A 27,047-nucleotide genomic window follows, 5' to 3' on the forward strand; every position below is an offset into this window, starting at 1 on the left:
TAAGATAATTATTTACCCCATGTTTGGTGAATCAGTGAGTATCAGTGGTCACAGCGGTGGTGGGGTAAATCAAAGAATAAATATTCTCAAAGCAAAAATTATGAGGAGCACCTCCTACCACCACACAGTTCAAATACCAGCACTCACAAATAGGGTAGGGTCACTGACTGCTTTGGTACCACATCGTTTATTGTCATGCATTTGTATGATTATTATATACTTTACACATTTCTGTTTTACAATAATTTGTATTCATTCATTCATTCATTTTCCAACCAGATTATTCCAGTTCAGAGTCAAGCGTGACTGGACCCTATTCAGGCAACTCAGGGCGCAAGGTTGAGACCACCTCTGGACAGGATGCGATTCCATTTCAGGACATACACCCACACCCACACTCACTCAGTTTAGGGCAATTTAGATAGGCCAATGAACCTAGTGTTCATATCTTTGGGATGTGGGAGGAACCCAGAGTACCCAGAGAAAATCTACACTGATATAGAGAGAATGTGCAAACTCCACACAGACAGTGGCCCCGACAACTCTCAATATTATAATGAGAAAGCAATGTTGAATCAAACAACGTTGAGGACCTGCTGTATTTGTATTTTTGCCTCTTCTTGGAGGAGAGGTTTGAGAAAATTGCCATATACATTCACCCTTACATTCTTTTAAGTGTGCATGCAGATTTAACTTAGAATTTGCTATTTATTAAGCTTTCTATAATTTATTCCATACTGTAACCTCATTATCTTCCTTCAATATTTTTGCTGTTTTCATAAAGGCAGGTTGAAAACAAGCATTTCCATACTTCTTAAAGATATGTAACTAAATTTGATGGACCCAGCTAACAAATTTAATCACTTTATATACTAGTACCCAGGATAAGTAGACTCCTTAATGAAAGAGACTCCTGTTACAGTGTGGCTGACCAAGTCATGTTTATTTTTGGCTTTGTGCTTTGGTAGAACAGTGACTCTTAATCCCTGGTTTGCATCACTTTGAGAGTTTAAAAAACACAAACACATGAAAACAATGCTAGACCAATGAAGCCAGTGTCTGTAGGAGAGGGTGCCAGTACTAGGGCTTCTTAAAATCTTCTCAAATAATTCTGAAGTGCAGCCAGGGTGAGATCGGCTGCCTTAGAGGGACTTGTTTAAACTCCTATAAATTTCTTAATACATTTTATATGCATTCTTCTTCCCCAAAAAGTCCAATTTGTCTGTCAAGCTCTTGAACTATGTGATAGTAAATTATGTTGGCCTTTATAGCCAAGGGCTGGGAATAATTCACAGAAATCAAAGGTACAGCATTTTAACACTTTACTAATTTAGTAACACATAAAAGTGAATCTCCAAATCAACAGGGAAGAAAAAATATGCACCAACTCTGACTGATAATCCACAGAGCAAAGAATTTACACATCAATATTTTCAAGGAGACAAAAATCTAATAGGAACTGAAATGATGAATCTAATACTTCAAAAGAGAATAGAAAATCTGTTTCAAAGAAAATGGATTCTGAAAATACAAAGAAACATTTCAGCATTTGGAAAGAGACTTCAACTAACTATGGAAAAATAACATTGAAGACAAACTAAGGAACAAGCCAAAACATGAGATATTTTCTCTAACCATAACACATTTTATGAGGGCTAAATTTATATAGCAACAATTTTCCAATTATAAGGCAGCAAGCTGAAATCATTAGAGCTCAAATTACCCTAAACCAGTGCTCAGAAACATGGTTTCCATAAGAATCACCTGAGGATCTTGTTAAAATGCAGATTTGATTAAGTCTAGGATGAGGCCTGAGAGTCTGCATTTCTACCAAGCTCTCAGGGGACATGGAAGTTGCTGTCCGAGAACTACAATTTGAGCACTAGCAAGGCAAACTATTAATCTTTAAAGTCCTTGCACATAGCATTATCCAGAAGATAGTCAAATTTAAATTGTAAAGTGCATAATATGAACCTGCACTTCAAAAGCAAATAATATTTGATTCGTTTTACAGCTTTGTCTCTATAACACACTGAGGGTCCAAATGGGTGACTACTAGATAGAGATTGAAAAACAGAAAACACTGTCTCTAATTTTTGATTAGTGATATCAATAGCATCACCACAGGTAAGTTCTGGTTGAAAATAGGAAAAAGTGGAATTATCTTTTCTCAAAAAACACAAATCCTTGGCCATTAATATCGACCTAGACCAGGGTATGTTGGAGTTGGCCACTACCACTCAGGAGAGTAGGCTGTGTGCATCTCTTCCCAACTCCAACACCATAAATAGTTACGTCATGTTGGTAGCTTAAAGGTCTCAGCAAACACTTGGAATGGGGTCTTAAAAAAGAGTCCCCCAGAGTGGGTTTGCCAATATAGCATGGCATGTAGCTTCTGGTCTAACACATGATTCTGAAAGAAAAGAAATGTAAACATAATGTGAAATACGGTGAATAATTCAATGACCTTGGGATTGTCGAGATTAGAAGACAATAGGGAGCTTAAGGAGGCTGTCTTCTTGTCTAAACAATGAAAAGAGATATTGGAAAAACCATAAAGTATGAAACATAAGAAAAAAACACAAAAACAACAAATAGATCAATCTAAATTGCATGAAACAGTGGCATAATGTTAAACAATGTGTTTTAGTTGTTTCTTTGTGGTACTGATTCAATGACATTTGGTCTCAGGACTCCTTCACAGTCTTAAAAATTTTTAATAACTCAAAGAACATTTATTTATATGATTATTTCAATTGTTTATCATATTTGAAATTAAAAGAGACAAATTTTAAACTTGTTTGTGTATTAAGCTGCTTACCAATAACAGTAATAAACCCATTACATGTTAATACATGATTTCTGAGGAATAATTATATTTTCCAAGACAAATAAAATGTAAGGAGAAGAGTTAGCTCTAATAACAGTAGGATCCTCCTATTTGGTTCTGCCTGCCTTCTATTGCTATATGTTTTGGTGGAAGTATATGAAGAAAATCAGGCCCTACAGAGATAAGTACTAGTTGGAAGAGGGAAAATTATTAACTTTTTCAGATGATTGTGAATATTTTTCTTGATTTCACACCAAAACTTGATAAGTAACCTTTTCAGATGATTATGAATATATTTTTTGATTCTACACAAAAATTGGGATAGTTTTAGATTCAACCTAGCAACTAATCTTTAATAAACCATATCAATGAACTTTTTGTAGTTACATTAAAATCTATTAGGTTATATTCTAGGTTAAATGATTCTTTTTGGTCATTTGGAAAAATTGTTTTCCTGAGTTATGCAGAGCTTCCAAAGATTGACATGTTTTATGATGCACTATGCAAAAACCATTCTTTTTTAATTTAAAAAGGCATGAATATTTATTTAATCCCTCCATGCACAGTGTCTAAGTTTAAATTCCTTTTGAATTTTTATTTTAGGGTCAGCGGTACATAGGTAGGTTTGTTATATGGGTAAATTGCATGTCATTGGGGTTTGATGTACAGATTATTTTGTCACCCAGGTAATAAGCATAGTACTCCATAGGCAGTTTTTCAATCCTCACCCTCCTCCCACCCTCCGCCATCAGGTCCCAGTGTCTGATTTTCCCTTCTTTGATTCCATGTGTACTCAATGTTCAGTTCCCACTTAGTAGTGAGAACATGTGGTATTTGGTTTTCTGTTCCTGTGTTCACTTAGGATACAATCCTCCAGTTCTATCTATGTTGCTGCAAAGTGCATGATCTCATTCTTTTTTACACTGCATAGTATTCCATGGTGCATATGTACTACATTTGCTTTATCCAGTCTCTAATTTTTGGGCATTTAGGTTGATTCCATGTCTTTGTTATTGTGATAGTGCTGCAAGGAACAATATGAGTGCATGTGTCTTTATGGTAGAATGATTTATTTTGCCGAGGTTGGGGGGTGGTGGCTTACATACTCTAAATGGGATTGCTGGGTCAAATGGTAATTCTGTTTTATGTTCTTTCAGAAATTGCCACACTGGTTTCCATAATGGCTCAACTAATTTACATTCCCACCAGCAGCATATAAGTATTCCCTTTTCTGTGCAACCCCTCCAGCACATATTGGTTTTTTTACTTTTTAATAACAGCCTTTCTGACTGGTTAAGATTATATCTTTTTATTTTTCTGTTTTTATTGTTTTTGAGATGGAGTCCTGCTCTGTCACCCAGGTTGGAGTGTAGCACATGATCTGGGCTCACTGCAGCCTCCACTTGAATCCAGGTTCAAGTGATTATCCTCCTCATCTTCCCAAGTAGCTGGGACTACAAAGCACATGCCACCATGCCTGGCTGATTTTTGTATTTTTTGGTGGAGATGGGGTTTTACCATGTTGCCCAGGCTGGTCTGGAACTTCTGGCCTCAAGTGATATGCCTGCCATGGCCCCCCAGGTTGCTGGGATTACAGGCATGAGTCACTGTGCCCAGCCAAGATGGTATCTCATTGTGGCTTTGATTTGGATTTCTTTAATGGTTAAGTGATAAGCATTTTTTTCATGTGCTTGTTGGCCACATGTATGTCTTCTTTTGAAAAGTGTCTGTTGTCCTCTGACCTTTTTTCAATGGGGTTGATTGTTTTTTGCTTGTGAATTTGTTCAAGTTTCTTATAGGTTTTGGTTATTAGACCTTTGTCAGATGTATAGTCTGCAAATATTTTTTCCCATTCTGTAGGTTGTCTGTTACTCTGTTGATAATTTCTTCTGCTGTACAGAAGCTCTTTAGTTTAATTAGGTCCCATTTGTCAATTTTTGCTTTTGTTGCAATTGCTTTTGGCATCATTGTCATGAAATCTTTTTCCATTTCTATTTCCAGAATGGTATTTCCTAGGTTATCTTCCATGGTTTTTTAGTTTATGATTTTACATTTAAATCTGTAATCCATCTTGAGTTGATTTTTTTATATGGTTTAAGGGTGGGTCCAGTTTCAATCTTCTGCATATGGCTAGCCAGTTAACCCAGCACCATTTATGGAATAGGGAGTCCTTTCCCCATTGCTTGTTTTTGTCAGCTTTGTTGAAGACCAGATGGTTGTAGGTGTGCAGCATTATTTCTGGACTCTCTATTCTGTCCCACTGGTCTATGTGTTTGCTTTTGTGGCATACCATGCTGCTTGGGTTACTGTAGCCTTGTAATATAGTTTGAAATTGGGTAACATGATGCCTTCTGCTATGCTCTTTTTGCTTAGGATTGCCTTGGTTACTCAGGCCTTTTTTTTGGTTCCATATGAATTTTAAATTAGTTTTTTTCTAATTCTATAAAGAATGTCATTATATATCCCATGTGAACGGGACTGCATTTTTGATTTGGCTCCCAACTTGGATGTTGTTGTTACATGGGAATGCTGCTAATTTGTGTACATTGATTTTGTATCCCAAAACTTTACTGAAGTTGTTTATCAGCTCAAGGAGCTTTGGGCATTTCTATATTATATAGAAATAGCATTGAATTTATAAATTGCCTTTGGTAAATGGCCATTTTAACAATATTGATTCCTCCTGTCCATGAGCATGGCATATTTTTCTACTTGTTTGTGTTATCCCTGATTTCTTTGAGTAGTGTTTTGTAATTCTAATTGTAGAGATCTTTCACCTCCCTGGATAGCTGTATTCCTTGGTGTTATTCTTTTTATGATTATTGTGAATGGGATTACATTTTTGATTTGGCTCCCAACTTGGATGCTGTTGGTGCATGGGAATGCTACTGATTTTTGTACATTGATTTTGTAACTAAAACTTTGCTGAAGTTATTTATCAGCTCAAGGAGCTTTTGGGTGGAGATTATGGGATTTTCTAGGTATAGAATCATATTGTCTGAAAATAGGGATAGTTTGACTTCCTCTGTTCCTACTTGGATGTGTTTTAGTTCTTTCTCTTGCCAGGTTTTCCAGTACTATGTTGACTAGGAGTGGTGAAAATGGGCATCTTGTCTTTTTCTGGTTTGCAAGGAGAATGCTTTCAACTGTTTCCCATTCAGTATGATGTTGGCTGTGCATTTGTTTTATATATGTCTTATTATTTTGAGGTAGATTCCTCCAATGCCTAGTTTTTTGAGGATTTTTTTAACATAAAGTGATGTTGAATTTTATCAAAAGACTTTTCTGCATGTATCAAAATAATCAGGTGTTTTTTGTTTTCAATTCTGTTTATGTAATGAATCACATTTGTTGATTTGCTTGTATTGAAACAAACTTGAATCCCAGAGATAAAGCCTACTTGGTCATGGTGGATTAGCTTTTTGATGTGCTGCTCAATTTGGTTTGCTAATAGTTTACTGAAGATTTTTCCATCTATGTTCGTCAAGGGTACTGGCCTGACCTGTTATTGTTGTTGTTGTTATTATTGTGTTTCTGCCAGGGTTTTGGTATCAGGATGATGCTGGCCTCATAGAATGACTTAGGGAGGAGTCCCTCCCCTCAATTTTTGGAATAGCTTTCACAGGAATAATATTTGCTCTTCTTTATACATGTGGTTGAATTCAACTGTGAATTCATCTGGTTCTGGGCTTTTTTGGCTAGTAGGCTTTTTATTACTGATTCAAATTTTAAACTTATGATTTGTTCAGGGATTCGATTTATTCCTGGTTTACTCTTGGGAGGTTGTATGTGTCCAGGAATCTATCCATTTATCCTACATTTTTTCATTCGTGTGTATAGAGGTATTTGTAGTAGTCTCTGAGAGTTTTTTGTGTTGTTATGGGGTAAGTGGTAACATCCCCTTTGTCATTTCTGATTGACTTTATTTGTATCTGCCCTCTTTTTTCATTATTAGTCTAGCAAGTAGTCTATCTATCCTATTAATTTCTTCAGAAAACCAACTCCTGGATTCATTCATCATTTGCATGAGTTTTATGTCTCATTTTTCCTTCAGTTCTGTTTTGATTTTGGTTATTTCTTGTCTTCAGCTAGCTTTGGGGTTGGTTTGCTCTTGTTTCTCTAGTTCTTCTGTTTGTGATGTTAGGTTGCTGATTTGAAATTTTTCCAACTTTTTGATGTTGATGTTTAGTGCTATAAATTTCCCTCTTGTCATCACCTTAGCTGTGTCTCAGATTCTGGTATGTTATATCTTTGTTCTCATTAGTTTCAAAGAATTTCTTGATTTCTGCCTTGATTTCATTATTTACCAAAAAGTTATTCTGGGTCAAGTTGCTTAATTTCTGTGTAATTATAGGTTTTGAGGGACTTTCTTAGTAATGATTCCTATTTTTATTGCACTATGATCCAAGAGTGTGGTTAGTATGATTTTAAGCTTTTAAGCGTTTGTTTGGAGATTGTTTTATATCCAATTGTCTGGTCACTTTTAGAGTGTGTGCCATGTGCTGATGCAAAGAATGTATATTCTGTTGTCTGTGGGTGGAATGTTTTGTAGATGTCTATTAGGTCTATTTCGTCAAGCATTGAGTTCATGTCTTGGATATTTATGTTAGCTTTCTGCCTCAATGATCTGTCTTATATTGCTAGTGGGGTGTTAAAGTCTTCAAATATTATTGCACAGTTATCTAAATCTCTTCATATGTCACTAGAATTTGCTTTATGAATCTGGGTGCTCCAGTGTTTGGTACATATAATTTAGGATAGTTAGGTCTTCTTGTTGAATTGAGCCCTTAACCATTAAGTAATGCACTTCTTTGTTTCATTTTTTGAAAATCTTTGTTGGTTTAAAGTCCATTTTATCTGAAATTAGAATAGCAACCCCTGTTTTTTTCTGTTTCTCATTCGCTTGGTAAATTTTTACCCATTCCTTTATTTTGAGTCTTTTGGTGTCACCGCATGTGAGATGGGTCTCTTGAGGACAACAAACCATTTAGTCTTGCTCCTTTATCTAACTTGCCAATCTACACCTTTTAATTTTAAGGGATATTTAGCCCATTTAGCTTCAAGATTAGTATTGACAAGTGCGAATCTCTTCCTGTTATCATTTTGTTAGTGGGTTATTATGCAGATATTTTTGTGTGGTTACTTTATATTGTCATTGTTCTATGTACTTGTGTATTTTTGTAGTGGCTTGTAACTATCTTTCCTTTCCATGTTTAGCCCTCCCTTCAGGACCTCTTATAAGGCAAATCTGGTGGCAGCAAAATCCGTTAGCATTTACTTGCCTGAAGAACATCTTATTTCTTCTTCACTTAAGAAGCTTACTTTGGCTGGATACAAAATTCTTGGTCAGAAATTCTTCTCTTTAAGAATGCTGGATATAGGCTCCTAACCTCTTCTGGCTTATAGGATTTCTGCTGTAAGGTCCACTGTTAGTCTGATGGGGTTCCCTTTGTAGGTGACCTGCCCCTAATCTCTAGCTGCTTTTGACATTTTTTATTTCATTTTCACCCTGGAGAATCTGATGACTATGTTTCCTGGAGGTGGTCTTCTTGTTTCACAGGGTTTTTTTGCATTTCCTGAATTTGAATGTTGGCCTCTTTAGTAAGGTTGGGGAAATTTTCATGAATAATATCCTGAAATATATTTTCCAAGTTGTTTGCTTTCTCTTCCTGTCTTTCAGGAATGCCCATGAGGCATAAATTGGGTCTCTTTAAATAATCCTATATATTCAGAAGTTTTGTTCATTCAACTTTATTATTTTTTTCTTTATTTGATCTTCACTGTGTTATTTCAGAAAACAGGTTTGGAGCTCTGAGATGCTTTCCTCAGCTTTGTCAATTCTGCTGTTAATACTTGCAATTGTATTCTGAAATTCTTGAAGTAAGTTTTTCACCTTTGTCAGTTCAGTTTGTTTTTTTTCTTAAAATGACCATTTCATCTTTCATCTTCTGTATCATTTATTGTATTCTTTAGAATCCATGGATTGGATTTCAACTTTCTCTTAATTGTTGATGATCTTCATTCCTTTCTATCTTCTGAATTCTATTTCTGTCATTTTAGCTATTTCAGCCTGATTAAGAAAAATTGTTGAGGAACTAGTGTGGTCATTTAGAGGTAGGGAGACACTCTTGCCTTTTGAGTTGCCAGAGTTCTTGCACTGATTATTTTACATCTGTATGGGCTGATGTTCCTTCAACTCTTGAAGTTGCTGTCCTTTGGACATTTGTTTGTTTGTTTTGCTTGCTTGTATTTTCTTTGATGCCCTTAGGGGTTTGATTGTTGTATAAGGTGGGTTCAGTTGACTGCCTTCGTTTCTGGTAGATTTTTTTTTTGGAGGGCAAGGCTCAGATCAACACTCCTGGGCTGTATGCTTTAACTTGGGGGCCTGTTATCTGGTCCCCAGCTTTCTTCTATGGCCCATTGAGGTTGGGAACCTGCTGTGCTAGAGAGGCAAGGTTTTCCTGGATCGCTCGCCACAACTCTAAAGGATAGTGCTAGCCAAAGCAATTCATTGGGCAGTGGCAGTGGGGTTCATGCTCATTTGCACATGCCAGCAGCAGTGGCAGCATGACAGGGTGAGCTCTTGTCACCTGGGGCCACTGGTGGGCCTAGGGCTGCCTGCATCCATGTGAGCATTGGCAGTGACAGCAACCAAGGTGCAGGGTAGAGGAGGGAGACAGAGCTACTGGGGTCCATGTGCATTCACTCCTGCATTGGTGGCAGTGCAGGGGCATGGTGCTGGCCACCTTTGTGTGTGCATTAACACCAGCGATGATAGCAGCATGGGGCAGGGGGCAGAACTACTGGTGGCCATGTGTACATTCATACTGGTGGCAATGGCAGTGCAGGGGAGGCGGCGGGGGTGCCAATGTCCATGCTAGAAAAATCACATTTTTTTAATCACTCTGGATCTCATCAAAAAATCAGTAAGAATGGGAAAGAAGTCAAGCTTATGGTGAAAAATACAAGTTTTCCCAATTCTAATTTTTACTCCAAAATTCAAATGCATTCATTGGCAAAGACATTCTAAGTTGTGTTCTTTGAAGTGATAGGCTCACTTCACTCTTCTTGAGAAAATGCCTACCAAAACCCAAGTCTCAAAAACCATAGTTTGTCAGTTTTTCTTTCAGGAAAATATGGAGTTTAACGAAAAAAGAACCTAATTCAGCTTACAGCACAGTGTTTTTCTTCAAGATGTTCTGGGAACTTTGGTGTCTGGTACAAGGGCTTTAAGCCTTCTTCACCTCCATTTTCTCATATAGAATATTCAAAAGGCATGTACTAAAGGGTCAATATTTAATAAAATTAATAATAGTTACTGATTTAACAACGACATCCATAAGTGAAATTGAGGTGTTTTTTTTTTCTTTACTGAGAGTGCATAGTGGTGAAAAATACAATGACTACCAATAAAGTTTGTTGCCAACAGCTTTATTTATGCTGAGGTGTTAACAGTTTTATTCATTATAGTTTTGCACCATCAGTGCAAGTTCCAACACAATAAAAAAGGCAAACAATATTGTCATGTTATTGGAAAAATACTTTTGCCCTCATGTACCACCTGAAATAGTTTTGGGACCCCAGAGATCTGCAGCTGCAGTTAGAAGTCGACTGCTTCACATTAGTGCACCAGCACAGGATTTTGTTTTAGAATAGCAGCATAATAATATTGCATTATATATGTTTATACTTTTTGTTATAGTATTTTGTAGTTCAGTAATGCTCTTCACAGATATTATCCTGCATTAATCAAAGTATAATAGCATAAAGTTCCCATACAATTTTTCTAGTAAACAAAAACAATAATGAAGAAAGTGAAATAAAGTGTCCAGAAGTACAGATAGAATACATATAGAGAGTGTCTCTTCTGCCGTGTCAGACAGAAGGCTCCAAAACAGCAATAATATTTTCCCTCAATATCTCCTTTGTGAATGGTAGGACACTTCTGGAAGCTTTCATTGCCTTTCCTTTCTGTTATTTAATAAAATACTCCTGGCTGTGCCTTTATACCATGTTCTGTCCTAATCAGCTTATAGAATAATTGTTATTTAACTGCTCTATAACATACTTTTACATACCTGAGAGTTATCATATCTTCTTTTTATCTTGTTTTTCTATTTCCAGCAGGGTCAACTCTCCTAAACTCCACTCAAATTTTCTGACTCTGTGAGCTTTGCAGATTGCCTGTGAATTTTGTGGTGAATGTATATATCTGCCTCCTCTCTCCCCCAATATTAACTGGTATCAGGGTTTTCCTTGGAGACAATAAAGTTGCCTTGTAAATAATAAACACTCTGATTTGAGGTCTTGAAATAAACACAGTATTATGGAAAATTTTGTGTCTTCAGTAGTATAAAATTAAGAGGAAAGATAGTGTCTTTGATTTTCACCATTACTTTATTATATACGTGTGTGTGTGTGTGTGTGTGTGAAAGTTAATTATAAACTAATATTAATTTTCTGTAGATAGTATGTAGGCCTATACACATAGATGACTAAATGTTTTTACTATACACATTAATACACAGCACCTATGTGTATGAATGATTGAGTGCATATGTGTGTATTTTTGTATTGCTGTTGGAATTTTCAAACATTTTATGGCAGAAATGGCTAATTAGCTAAGCTTAAGTTTTGTACACTTCTATATTTTACTTGCTCATGATTATTTGAAATTTTTCAAGTCATTTTACACCTGTACTCTCATCTGATTCCCTCAACAGCCCTGTGAGGTAAGAAGATGTAGCAGTTATGGTTTTCTCCTCCCATAATACTGGGAACTCTAATTTTATTCACAGCAGGAATATGTTTAAAAATTTTATTTCCCAGCCTCCTTTGAAGTTTGAAGAGGCCATGTGATATGAATATGGTCTTGTTGCCAATTACTTGCAAGTGGAAGTTGGCTGGGGATTTCTAAATATAGGCTTGCCCCATTTTCCTAGTTTCTTTCTCCTCCTCCTCTTGTTCTTGATAAATTGATTTTATAACTGAAGGCCCAGCGATTATCTTTGAGCATGAGGGAAATGCCACAGGATCACAGTGATCTCAGCCTAAACGTTCTTGTTTGTACCACGCTATCTGTTCTGGCCTGTTCCCATAGATCTCCTGTGACTAAATGACTAAATATCTAAACCTTTTTTGTTGTTGTTGTTACATGTTGCCAAACACATTTCCAAAATGGCATGGAAGTATAATGTTATGAATTTATGTGTATAGATCAGAAAATGGAGGCTGATTTGTTTTATGGCCAAATAATTGGTACAGTGCAAATCCCAACTGAGAAATTAAGAAAAGAAAAAAATCAGCCCAATATACTTAGAAGACAAAAGAAACTCATCTCATAACTATGTGAGATAAGGAATTTGTTAACTTTAAATCTGTTCTGTTTATAAAACAAAATTTGATTTCCACCACTTTCCTGCTCTGTTTTCACTTGCTATTTTAAAGGTAGAATTACAGATCAGGAATTCCTGACATATCTAGTAGTTGAAGAATAGTTAGTTGGTGATGTGTAAGACCCTAACTTTCCCAACAATATGTCTGATCTCCCTTCGCTTGCACCATTTATGCTTCTTCAAACTCACCAGAAGCTTGCATGCTACTTATAGTTTTCTTATATAGGTCTTTCTTGTGTTTCAGAATCCTATTATTCATTATCATGCCCTCATTTAAGCATTACTTTCTTGGGAAAACATTTTCAGATCTACCCCAGTTTATACATCTCTCTAATGGGAGCTATTACCATATGTTTCTTTTAAATTAGTTGTGAAGATGTTAACCCTGGACTTCTTAAACATCTAATTCAAGTCCTTATAATTATTTCATGACACCAATACTAACAAAACTAGCACACAGAAGATGTTCAATTCATGTTTCCTATATTTTCATAGGAAAACAAAAACAGAATCAAGGATTGAAAATAATATTTCTTTCGTGTTCTTACATTTGTTAATCAATGCTTTTAAATTGTAGTTCATGAAATCAGTTTAGTGGGCCATGATTAGCACTTTACAAAAATAAAATAGAATATAATATAAAAGATACAATGTCTTAGAAATATCCGAGTACATCATATAATATTTTGTTGGTTAATATAATCATTCATATATCCATTTAAAAAATACTTATTGTGCACCTACTATCTTCTCTGCACTGGTTTACATGTATATACATATATGTATATATATATATATATACACACACACACATACACACACACACATATATACTGGGATACTGGGCCATATAAAATGTGTCTTAATTGTGGGTATAGTCTTATTTATTTGAAATATCTGGGATTCCTGCCTGTCAAGCCACTCCTTGTGGGAGAATTATACTCCCCGCCCATTGAGATTTGGTTTGGGAACATGACTTGATCTGGCCAATTAAAAAGAGGGAAGTGATGTGTACTACTTCCAAGCAGAAGATTTAGAAGTCATCTTGTGGTTCCATCTTTGCTCTTTTTTTCTGTGCCATAAATCTGATGATATCCCAGATAGAATATGATCCATAATTCTGAGTCTTAGAATGAAAATGACATAGAGTAGAACTGTACTCAGTCCCCAGTGGACATACGTTAGATGCAAGAAACAAAGCTGAGGGAGAGAGAGAGAAATTTGAGACTCATTTGCTGCAACAGCCTAACTTGAACCAAAGTAACTATTTTCTGATGGGTAGATACTGAACAAGAACTCCTTGGTTTGAGGGGAAAACAGTATGGATGGGAATGCATGAAAGAAAAGAATGATATTGGGAATATAATTTTTCTTACACAGGTCTTTCTAACATTTCACAATTCTATTATTCATGACCTAGTTTACGTATCACATTCTTGGGAAAGCCTTTTCAGATATACCCCAGTATACACACCTCTCTTATGGGAGCAATCAACATGTCTCTTTTAGATTAGTTGTCAAGGTATTAACCCTGGGCTTTTTAAATGTCTAATTCAAGTCCTTATAATTATTTCATGACACCAATACTAACACAATTAACACACAGAAGATGTTCAATTAGTGTTTACTATGTTTTCATGAAAAAAACATACAAATATTTCCTTAATATGCAAATATTGCCAATATTGTCTTTGGATAAAGTATCCCAAGCAAAGAAACCCCAGTTAGAGGGACCATGGTATATATAAACATAAACGTGTGTGAGAGAATGTGATAAATGTCTGTTTTCATGATGTTGATAGTCATTGGGAATATTGTCATCATCAATGTTAATTATGGATGTGTGCAAATAAAGTGAGAAAAAAATCCCACAGTGACATCTGTCTGCAAATAAATATTCAAAATAAAGTTGTTTATGTGGACATTTTGTCATCTTTCAGCACAACTATTATGTATATCATTAGAAGTATATCAGAATAGCTTTGTTGTTTTGATGACCAAAATCAACTCTAAACATATTCAACCAGTTTTCATGGTTTCATGCTTATGCTGCCTGTTCTTATGGTCACAAAATAAGAACAAAAATTGTAAGGCATAATTTCAGTCCTAAAGATTTTCTCTTAATATATAAAAGCATGTATTTTTTTTCTCCTTTGAAACTAGTATAATAATATCTGTCTACTTAAAATGTTTACTGGGCCAACTTATTCTGCCTGACAGGCCTCCAAATTAAGCCTGATATAAGAATTCAGTTAATGAAATTTAAAGCAGCCTCATTTGCATCCTTTTTTAAAACACAACTATGTATTAGAAATCTGGCAAAGGCTTCTGTCAAATTAAACTATTGAACTCAGGGCAGTAAAAGTCCCTCCCCAGGCAAGAGATTTAAATCATTTTCAAAGTTAATTTCCTGCTCCCAGATGGAGAACAAATCTAATCGGGTTTACTTCATTCTTTGGATGAACAGGAAAATGTCACTTGCATACTCAAAATGGGAAAAGAAAATCTTAGGGAAGGCAGCCTCCAATCCACCTCACAGCAGAAAAAGATAGTAATCCTGAAATCGAATGTATGAGGTCATTTTGAATCTGAAAGGAAATCTGAATTTAATCTAGACAAATCTCTAAGCTCACTTCTAACCTAGTTCTGTTCAGAGATGATGTCTGTTTACCCCTGAAATATACGTTTTTAAAACTGTTCGCTGTAAAGGGGAAAAACAGTTTCTAGTCCTAAGAAGGAATTTGTGTAAACTGCCTGAGCTTAATCTGTGAAATGAGGTTAGAACCCTTCAGAGCCCTTTGGATAGTAGGGGCATTTTGCTTCTTATCAGCTACAGCTTAAAAATAAGATAGGGTGAGTTGACGTTTGATTTACAGAATAATGGGACTATAGTAAAAGTGAAGTAAATATTCTTGTTCTTGATTTAACAGCTGCTGATTCTATTTAAAACTTTGTTGCTATGTACCTGTTAGAAAAGATTCACATCTGCTGTCAGGCAGACATTGAGTGCCTACATCCCTCAATTGTGTTCTTTCTTGGTAACAAAAGCATCCTCAGTAAATATGCAGGTATATCATTAGTTCTTCATGAAACAGGTTGACACTGTCTGGGCTTCTCTCAATCTACCCTACCACATATGGCTTTGTATGGCTTCCATGAAAAGAATAGCAGTAGGTTACAATCTAACATGCAGATATTTTCCTAAGTAACTTATATAACTTTATCTCTGCTTGAAGAACAAATTACCCCTGAAGTCAACAATACAAAGACATCTTTTCAGAAAGGGCTGCAGTGGAATTGATATTAAAGTTTACATGTACTTATGAGTATAAAGTAGGAAAACACTTACACAAAGGCATTTAGAGTTTAAAGTAGGATTTCATCCATTCTTTGTTTTACATGTGAGTTCAGGTTGCAGGACTGCAGTTTATTGTTTAAAGTACATTTGTTTGTTTTACTCTATGGCTTAATCCAAAACATGTCTAGATAATTAAAAGTAAATTGTCTATGTCGAATAAGCAGAATACTCAAAAATCAATAACATAAACATTTATAGATTAAAAAGAGGACCTCAGGGGTCTATTCTCTTTCAAAACATGGATATTGTTGCTCAGTCAAAACAAGGTAAGTTTTGAGACATCTCTATGACCCATGAGTTTTGTATATATATATATACACTTTAAGTTCTGGGATACATGTGCAGAACGTGCAGGTTTGTTACATAGGTATACACGTGCCATGATGGTTTGTTGCAACCATCAACCCATCATCTACATTAGGTACTTCTCCTAATGCTATTCCTCCCCTACCCTACTACCCCCTGACAAGACCTGCTGTGTGATGTTCTTCTCCCTGTGTCCATGCGTTCTCATTGTTCAGCTTCCACTTATGAGTGAGAACATGCCGTGTTTGGTTTTCTGTTCCTGTGTTAGTTTGCTGAGAATGACCTTTTCCAGCTTCATCCATGTCCCTGCAAAGGACATGAACTCATTCTTTTGTATAGCTGCATAGTATTCTATGGTGTATATGTGCCACATTTTCTTTATCCAGTCTCTCATTGATGGGCATTTGGGTTGGTTCCAAGTCTTTGCTATTGTGAATAGTGCTGCAATAAACATAGATATGCATGTGTCTTTATAGTAGCATGATTTATAATCCTTTGGGAATATACCAAGTAATGGGATTGCTAGGTCAAATTGTATTTCTGGTTGTAGATCCTTGAGGAATCGCCACACTGTCTTCCACAATGGATGAACTAATTTACACTCCCACCAACAGTGTAAAAGCATTCCTATTTCTCCACATCCTCTCCAGCATCTGTTGGTTCCTAACTTTTTAATGATTGCCATTCCAACTGGTGTGAGATGGTAACACATTGTGATTTTGACCTGCATTTCTCTAACGACCAGTGATGAGCTTTTTTTCATATGCTTTTTGGCCACATAAATGTCTTCTTTTGAGAAGTGTCTGTTCATGTGCTTTGCCCACATTTTGATGGGGTTGTTTTTTCTTGTTAATTTGTTTACGTTCCTTGTATATTCTGGATATTAGCCCTTTGTCAGTGGATAGATTGCCAAAATGTTCTCCCATTCTGTAGGTTGCCTGTTCACTCTTATGATGGTTTCTTTTGCTGTGCAGAAGCCCTTTAGTTTAATTAGATCCTATTTGTCTATTTTGGCTATTGTTGCTAGTGCTTTTGGTGTTTTAGTCATGAAGTCTTTGCCCATGCCTATGTTCTTAATGGTATTGCCTAGATTTTCTTCTAGGGTTTTTATGGTTTTAGGTCTTATGTTTAAGTCTTTAATCCATCTGGAGTTAATTTTTGTATAAGGTGTAATGAAGGGGTACAGTTTCAGTTTTCTGCATATGGCTAGCCAGTTTTCCCAACACTGTTTATTAAACAGGGAATCCTCTCCCCATTGCTTGTTTTTGTCAGGTTTTTCAAAGATCAGATGGTTGCAGATGTGTGGCGGTATTTCTGAGGCCTCTGTTCTGTTCTGTTGGTGTTTATATCTGTCTCGGCACAAGTACCATGCTGTTTTGGTTACTGTATCCTTGTAGTATAGTTTGAAGTCAGGGAGTATGATGCCTCCAGCTTTGTTCTTTTTGTGTAGGATCGTCTTGGCTATATGGGCTCCTTTTTGGTTCCATATTAAATTTAAAGTAGTTTTTTTCTAATTCTGTGAAGAAAGTCAGTGGTAACTTGATGGGAAGACCATTGAATCTGGGCAATTTTGCCATTTTCATGTTATTGATTCTTCCTATCCATGAGCATGGAATGTTTCTCCATTTGTGTCCTCTCTTATTTCCTTGGTTTGTAGCTCTCCTTCAAGAGTTCCTTCACATCCCTTGTAAGTTGTATTCCTAGGTATTTTATTCTCTTTGTAGCAGTTGTGAATGGGAGTTCACTCATGATTTGGCTCTCTGTTTGTTTGTTATTATTGGTGTATAGCTTGTGATTTTTGCACACTGATTTTGCATCCAGAGACTTTGCTGAAGTTGCTTATCAACTTAAGGGATTTTGGGGTTTTCTAAATATGCAATCATGTCATCTGCAAACAGAGACAATTTGACTTCCTATCTTTCTATCTGAATACACTTTATTTCTTTCCTCCTGCCTGATGGCCCTGGCCAGAACTTCCAACACTATGTTGAATAGGAGTGGTGAGGGAGGGCATCCTTTTCTTGTGCTAGTTTTCAAAGGGAATGGTTCCAGTTTTTGCCCATTCAGTATGATATTGGCTGTTATTATTTTGAGATACGTTCCATTGATACCTAAGTTATTGAGAGTTTTTGGCATGAAGAGGTGTTGAATTTTATCAAAGGCCTTTTCTGCATCTATTGAGATAATCATGTGATTTTGTCATTGGTTCTGTTTATGTGATGGATTACGTTTAACTTGCTTATGTTGTGTCAGCTTTGCATCCCAGGAATGAAGCCAACTTGATCGTGGTGGATAAGCTTTTTGATGTGCTGCTGGATTTATTTTGCCTCTATTTTACTGGTGATTTTTGCATCAATGTGCATCAGTGATATTGGCCTAAAATTTCCTTTTTTGTTGTGTCTCTGCCAGGTTTTGGTATCAGGATGATGCTGGCCCATAAAATGAGTTACGGAGGAGTCCCTCTTTTTCTATTGATTGGAATAGTTTCAGAAGGAATAGTGTCAGCTCCTCATTGTACCTCTTGTAGAATTCGGCTTTGAATCCATCTGGTCTTGGGCTTTTCTTGGTTGGTAGGCTATTAATTATGGCCTCAATTTCAGAACTTGTTATTGGTGTATTCAGGGATTTGACGTCTTCCTTGTTTAGTCTTGGGAGAGTGTATGTGACCAGGAGTTTATCCATTTCTGCTAGATTTTCTAGTTTATTTGTGTAGAGGTGTTTATAGTATTCTTTGATGGTAGTTTGTATTTCTGTGGGATCAATGGTGATATCTCCTTATCATTTTTATTGTATCTATTTGAATCTTCGCTCCTTTCTTCTTTATTAGTCGGGCTAGTGGTCTATTTTGTTAGTCTTTTCAAAAAATCAGCTTCTGGATTCATTGATTTTTTGAAGGGTTTTTCATGTCTCTATCTCCTTCAGTTCTACTCTGATCTTAGTTACTTCTTGTCTTCTGCTAGCTTTGGAATTTGTTTGCCCTTGCTTCTCTGGTTCTTTTAATTGTGATGTTAGGGTGTCAATTTTAGATCTTTCCTGCTTTCTCCTGTGGGCATTTAGTACTATAAGTTTCCCTCTAAACACTGCTTATGCTCTGTCCCAGAGATTCTGGTACATTGTGTCTATGTTCCTATTGGTTTCAAAGAACTTATTTATTTCTGCCTGAATTTCCTTATTCACCCAGTAGTCATTCTGGAGCAGGTTGTTCAGTTTCCATGTAGTCGTGCAGTTCTGAGTGAATTTTTTAATCTTGAGTTCTAGTTTGATTGCACTGTGGTCTGAGAGACTGTTATGTTTCCATTCTTCTGCATTTGCTGAGGATTTTTTTACTTCCAATTATGTGGTCAATTTTAGAATAAGTGTGATCTTGTGCTGAGAAGAATGTATATTCTGTTGATTTGAGATAAAGAGTTCTGTAGTTTTCTATTAGGTCTCCTTGGTCCAGAGCTGAGTTCAAGTCTTGAGTATCCTTGTTAATTTTCTGTCTTGTTGATCTGTCTAATATTGACATTGGGGTGTTAAAGTCTCCCATTATTATTGTGTGGGAGTCTAAGTCTCTTTGTAGGTCTCTAAGAACTTGCTTCATGAATCTAGGTGCTCCTGTATTAGGTACCTGTATATTTAGGATAGTTAGCGCTTCTTGTTGCATTGATCCCTTTACCATTACATAATACTTTTCTTTGTGTTTTTTGATTTTTGTTGGTTTAACATCTGTTTTATCAGAGACTAGGATTGCAACCACTCCTTTTTTTTTTCTTTCCATTTGCTTGGTAAATCTTCCTCCATCCCTTTATTTTGAGCCTATGTGTGTCTTTGTATGTAAGATGGGTCTCCTGAATACAGCACACCAATGAGTCTTGGCTCTTTATCCAATTTGCCGGTCTGTGTCTTTTAACTGGGGCATTTAGTCCATTTACATTTAAGGTTTAGGGTTAATATTATTATGTGTGAATCTGATCCTGTCATTATGATGCTAGCTAGTTGTTTTGCCCCTTAGTTGATGCAGTTTCTTCATAGTGTCAATGTTCCTTACAATTTGATATGTGTTTGCAGCAGTTCTAATCAGTTTTTCCTTTCTATATTTAGTGTGTCCTTCAGGAATTCTTGTAAGGCAGGCCTGGTGGTGACACAATCTCTCAGCATTTGCTTATCTCTAAAGGATTTTATTTCTCCTTTGCTTGTGAAGCTTAGTTTGGCTGGATATGAAATCCTGGGTTGAAAATTCTTTTCCTTAAGAATGTTGAATATCGGCCCCCACTTTCTTCTGGCTCACAGGTTTTCTGCAGAGATATCCGCTGTTAGTCTAATGGGCTTCCCTTTGTGGGTAACCCGACCTTTCTCTCTCACTGCCCTTAACGTTTTTTCCTTCACTTCTTCATTGGTGAATCTGCCGATTATATGTCTTGAGGCTGCTCTTCTTGAGGACTATCTTTGTAGTGTTTTCTGTATTTCCTGAATTTGAATGTTGACCTGTTTTGCTAGGTTGTGGAAATTTTCCTGGATAATACCTTGAAGAGTGTTTTGCAACTTGGTTCCATCCTCCCCATCACTTTGAAGTACACTAATGAAACGTAGGTTTGGTCTTCTCACATAGTCCCATATTTTTTGGAGGCTTTGTTCCTTTTCATTCTTTCTTCTCTAATCTTGTCTTCATGCTTTATTTCATTAAGTTGATCTTCAATCTCTGATATCGTTTCTTCTGCTTGATCAATTCATCTGTTGATGCTTGTGTATGCTTCACAAAGTTCTCGTGTAGTGTTTTTCAGCTCCATCAGGTCATTTATGTTCTTCTCTAAACTGGTTATTCTAGTTAGCAATTCCTCTAACCTTTTTTCAAGGTTCTTAGCTTCCTTGCATTGGGTTAGAACATGCTTCTTTAGCTCAGAAGAATTTGTTATTACCCACCTTCTGAAGCCTACTTCTGGCAATTTGCCAAACTCATTCTCCATCCAGTTTTGCTCTCTTGCTGGCGAGGACTTGTGATCCTTTGGAAGAGAAGAGGCATTCTAGTTTTTAGAGTATTCAGCCTTTTTGCACTGGTTTTTTCTCATCTTCATGGATTTTTCTACCTATGGTCTTTGATGTTGGTGACCTTCGGATGGGGTTTTTCTGTGGATGTCCTCATGTTGATGTTGATGCTATGTCTCTATGTTTGTTAGTTTTCCTTCTAACAGTCAGGCCCCTCTCCTGCAAGTCTGCTAGAGTTTGCTGGATGTCCACTCCAGACCTTGTTTGCCTGGGCATCACCAGCGGAGGCTGCAGAACAGCAACAATTGCTGTCTGTTCCTTCCTCTGGAAGCTTCATCCCAGGGGGCACCTGCCAGATGCCAGCCAGAGCTCTCCTGTATGCAGTGCCTGTCAACCCCTGCTGGGAACTGTCTCCCCATCAGGAGGCATGGGGGTCAGGGACCCACTTGAGAAGGCAGACTGTCCCATAGCAGAGCTCAAGTGCTGTGCTGGGAGATCGGCTGCTCTTTTCAGAGACAGCAGGCAGGAACATTTAAGTCTGCTGAAGTTGTGCTCACAGCTGCCCCTTCCCCAAGGTGCTCTGTCCCAGAGAGATGGGAGTTTTATCTATAAGCCCCTGACTGTGGCTGCTGCCTTTCTTTCAGACATGCCCTGACCAGAGAGGAGGAATCTAGAGGTGCAGTCTGGCTACAGTTGCTTTGCTTAGCTGCAACGGGCTCCACCCAGTTTGATCTTCTGGGTGGCTTTATTTATACTGTGAGGGGAAAACCACCTACTCAACCCTCAGTAATGGCAGATACCCCTCCCCCACAAAGCTAGAGCATCCCAGGTGGACTTCAGACTGCTGTGTTGGCAGTGAGAATTTCAAGTCAGTGGATCTTAGCTTGCTGGGCTCCATGAGGGTGAGATTCCTTGAGCTAGACCACTTGGCTCCTTGGCTTCAGCATCCCCTTTCCAGGGGAGTGAGTGGTTCTGTTTTTCTGAAGTTCCAGGCACTACTGGGGTATGAAAATAAACTCCTGCAGCTAGCTTGGTGTCTTCCCAAATGGCCACCCAGTTTTATGCTTGAAACCCAGGGCCCTGGTGGTGTAGGCACCTGAGGGACTCTCCTGGTCTGTGGGTTGTGAAGACCATGGGAAAGGCATAGTATATGGGCCAGAATGCACCATTCCTCAAGGCACAAACCCTCACAGTTTCCCTTGGCTAGGGGAGGGAGTTCCCAACCCCTTGCACTTCCAGGGTGAGGCAATGCCCCACCCTGCTTCAGCTTGCCCTCCGTGGGCTGCAATCACTCTCTAACCAGTCCCAATGAGATGAGCTGGGTGCCTCAGTTGGAAATGCAGAAATCACCCACCTTCTGCATTGATCTTGCTGGGAGCTGCCAACCAGAGATGTTCCTATTCGGCCGTCTTGCCAGTCATCCCTTTCTCTCTCCTTTTTTTAAGTTCAGGGGTACATGTGCAGGTTTGTTATATAGGTAAACTCATGTCACAGGGATTTGTTGTAGAGATTATTTCATCACCCAAGTATTAAGCCTAGTATCCCTAAGTTATTTTGCCTGACCCTCTCTCTCCTCCCACCGTGCACCCTCTGGTAGGCCCCAGGGTCTGTTGTTACCCACTATGTGTCCATGTGTTCTCATCATTTAGCTTTCAGTTATAAGTGAGAACATGTGGTATTTGGTTTTCTGTTCGTGTGTTAGTTTGTTAAGGATAATGGCCTCCAGCTCCATCCATGCTCCTGCAAAGAACATGATTTAATTCTTTTGTATTATACATATACATATGGTGTATATATACCACATTTTCTTTATCGAGTCTACCATTGATGGGTATTTAGGCTGAGTCCATGTCTTTGCTATTCTAAATAGTGCTGCAATGAACATATGCATGCATGTATCTTTATGACACAATGACTTACATTTCTTTGAGTATATACACAGCAATGATATTGAAGGGTTGAACGGTAGTTCTGTTTTTACGTCTTTGAGGAATCAGCACACTGCTTTTCACTATGGTTGAACTAATTTTCACTCCCACAAAACAATGAATAAACTTTCCTGTTTTCTCCACAACCTTGCCAGCGTCTGTTAATTTTTGACTTTTTAATAGCCATCCTGACTGGTGTGAGATGGTATCCCATCAGGGTTTTGATTTTCATTTTTCTAATGCTCAGTGATGCTGAGCTTTTTTTCATATGCTTGTTAGCCACATGTATGTCTTCTTTTGAAAAGTGTCTGTTCCTGTCCCTTGCCCACCTTTTAATGAGGTTGTTTGGGTTTTTTCTTATAAATTTATTTAAGTTATTTGTAGATGCTGGAAATTAGAACTTTGTCAGATGCACAGTTGGCAAACACTTTCTCCCATTCTGTATGTTGTCTGTCTACTCTGTTGACAGTTTCTTTTGCTGTGCAGAAGCTCTTTAACTTAATTAGGTCCCATTTGTCAATTTTTGTTTTTGTTGCAATTGCTTTTGGGGTCTTTGTCATGAAATCTTTACCCATTCCTATGTCCAGAATAGTTTTGCCTCAGTTATCTTCTCAACATTTTTATCATTTTGGGTTTTACATTTAGTTCTTTAATTCATCTTGAGTTGATTTTTGTATATGGTGTGTGATGTTTAATACTGAGTGTCAACTTGATTGGATTGAAGGATGCAAAGTATTGTTCCTAGGTGTATCTGTGAGGGTGTTGCCAAAAAACATTAACATTTGAGTCAGTGGACTGAGAGAGACTGACCCACTCTCAATCTGGGTGGGCATCATCTAATTAGCTGCCAGAGCAGCTAGAATAAAGCAGGCAGAAGAAGATAGAAAGAACGGACTTGCTGATTCTTCCAGGCTTCATCTTTCTCGCATACTGGATGCTTCCTTCCCTCAAACATCAGACTCCAAGTTCTTCAGCTTTTGGACTCTTGGACTTACACCAGTGGTTTACCAGGGGCTCTCAGGCCTTCCATGACAGACTGAAGACTGCACTGTCGGCTTCCCTAATTTTGAGGTTTTCAGACTCGGACTGGCTTCCTTGCTCTTTAGCTTGTACATGGTGTATTGTGGGACTTCACCTCATGATTGTGTGAGGCAGTACTCCTTATTAAATTCCCCTTTATATTAGTTCTGTCTTGCTAGAGAACCCTGACTAATACATGAAGTATGGAAGGGGTCGAGTTTCAATTCTTTGCAGATGGGTAGCCTGTTATCCCAGCACCATTTATTTAATAGGAAGTCCTTTCCTCATTGCTTGTTTTTGTCAGCTTTGTCAAAGATTAGATTATTGTAGGTATGCAGCCTTATTTCTGGGCTGTCTATTCTGTTCCATAGGTCCATGTGTCTGTTTTGGTACCACTGCCATGCTGTTTTGGTTACCATAGCCCTGTAGTACAGTTTAAAGTTGAGTAGTGTAATGCCTTTTGCTTTGTTCTTTTTGCTTAGAATTGCTTTGGCTATTCAGGCTCTTTTTTGGTTCCATATGAATTTTAAATAATTTTTTTATAGTTTTGTGAAGAATTTCATTGGTACTTTGATAAGAATAGCTTTGAATCTTGTAAATTGCTTTGGGCAGTAAAGCCATTGCAACAATATTGATTCTCTTATGCATGAACATGGAATGGTTTTCCATTTTTTTGGAGACACTGGCTTTCAATGACTGTTGGATAAATTTTTCTTTTAATTTCAATATTTTTTCATGGGTTCTTGATTATGTAATATTACTATATTGAGCAAATGTTTAAAAAACTTTCCAAACCTGAAACATCAAATTATAAAACCTACCAGGAAAATTTTAGCTGATTTCTTCTACATAGCTGGTTTTGCCCACTGAAAACTTAGAACTAGTAAGGGCAATAAAACACATTCATGAATAAAAGTAATATAATGCAGATGCTATAGGAATTACAGATAAAATAAACAATGAATGATTCCTAGGAAGGGTCATTTTCTTTCAGAAACAAGCAAGGATGACTTCATGGAAAAAATAAATTGGAGATGGATTTTAAGGTTGGGGTGGGATTTCCACAGGTGAAATAAGCTTGGGGGATAAAACACTACCTACCACACAGATGTAAAAATATAAACAGAAATATGGAAGCAAGAAGTAAAGAAAACAGCCATAATAATTATTGTTATCATTTATTGAGTACTTATGGTGTGCCATAGATTAAGCTGAGGTTTTATATACACTGTCTTTAATACTCCTACAGGAAGAGTACTGTTATCCTTATCTTATAGAAATGTAAAAAATTGAGGTGAGGTTCAATAATTTCAGAGACATCAAACAACTACAATGTAGAAAATCCAGAATTTATGTTTACATCTGCCTGACTCTAAAATGTGTGGTATTTTTAGTATGTTCATGCTGTTCAGGCCAAGTAAAGCAAGGTCCAAGAACACAGAGTGTTCAACCATGTTCAGTGCTACTGAGAAGTTGAATAAGGGAACTGAGAACTGACCTTTGGCTGTGACCAGAAGATTACTACTGGCACTGAAAGGAACAGCTTCAAAGTTTTGTTGAGGCTGAATTCTTGATTATAGTGGATTCCAGAGAGAATGAAATGTGAGAAAGTGGAGATATTGATGGTAGACAAATCTTTAGAGAATTTGACTGTGTAGGAGAGGAGGAAAATAATTTTCTCTCTATCCTTCATAGTTCTTAGCTAGGAAAAAGACAGATTAGTAATGGAAAAACAGGGGGGTGGAGCCAAGATGGCCGAATAGGAACAGCTCTGGTCTCCAGCTCCCAGCCTGAGCGACACAGAAGACAGGTGATTTCTGCATTTCTGCTTGAGGTACTGGTTTCATCTCACTAGGGAGTGCCAAACAGTGGGTGCAGGACAGTCGGTGAAGCACACTGTGCATGAGCCGAAGCAGGGTGAGGCATTGCCTCACTCGGGAAGTGCAAGGGGTCAGGGAGTTCCCTTTCCTAGTCAAAGAAAGGGGTAACAGACGGCACCTGGAATATCAGGTCAGTCCCACCCCAATACTGCACTTTTCCAACAGGCCTGGAAAACGGCACACTAGGAGACTGTGTCCCGCACCTGGCTCAGAGGGTCCTAGGCCCACAGAGTCTCGCTGATTGCTAGCACAGCAGTCTGAGATCAAGCTGCAAGGCAGCAGCGAGGCTGGGGGAGGGGCGCCTGGCATTGCCCAGGCTTGCTTAGGTAAACAAAGCAGCCAGGAATCTCGAACTGGCTGGAGCCCACCACAGCTCAAGGAGGTCTGCCTGCCTCTGTAGGCTCCACCTCTGGGGGCAGGGCACAGACAAACAAAAAGTCAGCAGGAACCTCCTCAGAATTAAATGTCCTTGTCTGACTGACAGCTTTGAAGAGAGTAGTGGTTCTCCCAGCACGCAGCTGGAGATCTGAGAACGGACAGACTGCCTCCTAAAGTGGGTCCCTCACCCCTGAGCAGCCTAACTGGGATGCACTCCCCCAGTAGGGACAGACTGACACCTCATTCGGCCGGGTACTCCTCTGAGACAAAAGTTCCAGAGGAACTATCAGCCAGCTGAATTTGTGGTCTCACGAAAATCCGCTGTTCTGCAGCCACCGCTGCTGACACCCAGCCAAACAGGGTCTGGAGTGGACCTCTAGTAAACTCCAACAGACCTGCAGCTGAGGGTCCTGTCTGATAGAAGGAAAACTAACAAACAGAAAGGACATCCACACCAAAAACCCATCTGTACATCACCATCATCAAAGACCAAAAGTAGATAAAACCACAAAGATGGGGAAAAAACAGAGCAGAAAAGCTGGAAACTCTAAAAAGCAGAGCACCTCTCCTCCTCCAAAGGAATGCAGTTCCTCACCAGCAGCGGAACAAAGCAGGATGGAGGATGACTTTGACGAGTTGAGAGAAGAAGGCTTCAGACGATCAAACTACTCTGAGCTATGGGAGGAAATTCAAAACAATAGCAAAGAGGTTAAAAACTTTGAAAAAAAAATAGAAGAATGGATAACTAGAATAACCAATGGAGAGAAGGGCTTAAACGAGCTGATGGAGCTGAAAGCCAAGTTTCAAGAACTACGCGAAGATTGCAGAAGCCTCAGTAGCAGGTGCAATCAACTGGAAGAAAGGGTATCAGTGATGGAAGATGAAATGAATGAAATGAAGTGAGAAGGGAAGTTTAGAGAAAAAAGAATAAAAAGAAATGAACAAAGCCTCCAAGAAATTTGGGACTATGTGAAAAGACCAAACCTA

This window comes from Hylobates moloch, unplaced genomic scaffold (assembly GCF_009828535.3).
Source record: "Hylobates moloch isolate HMO894 unplaced genomic scaffold, HMol_V3 SCAFFOLD_2, whole genome shotgun sequence".
NCBI classification, from domain to species: Eukaryota; Metazoa; Chordata; class Mammalia; order Primates; family Hylobatidae; genus Hylobates; species Hylobates moloch.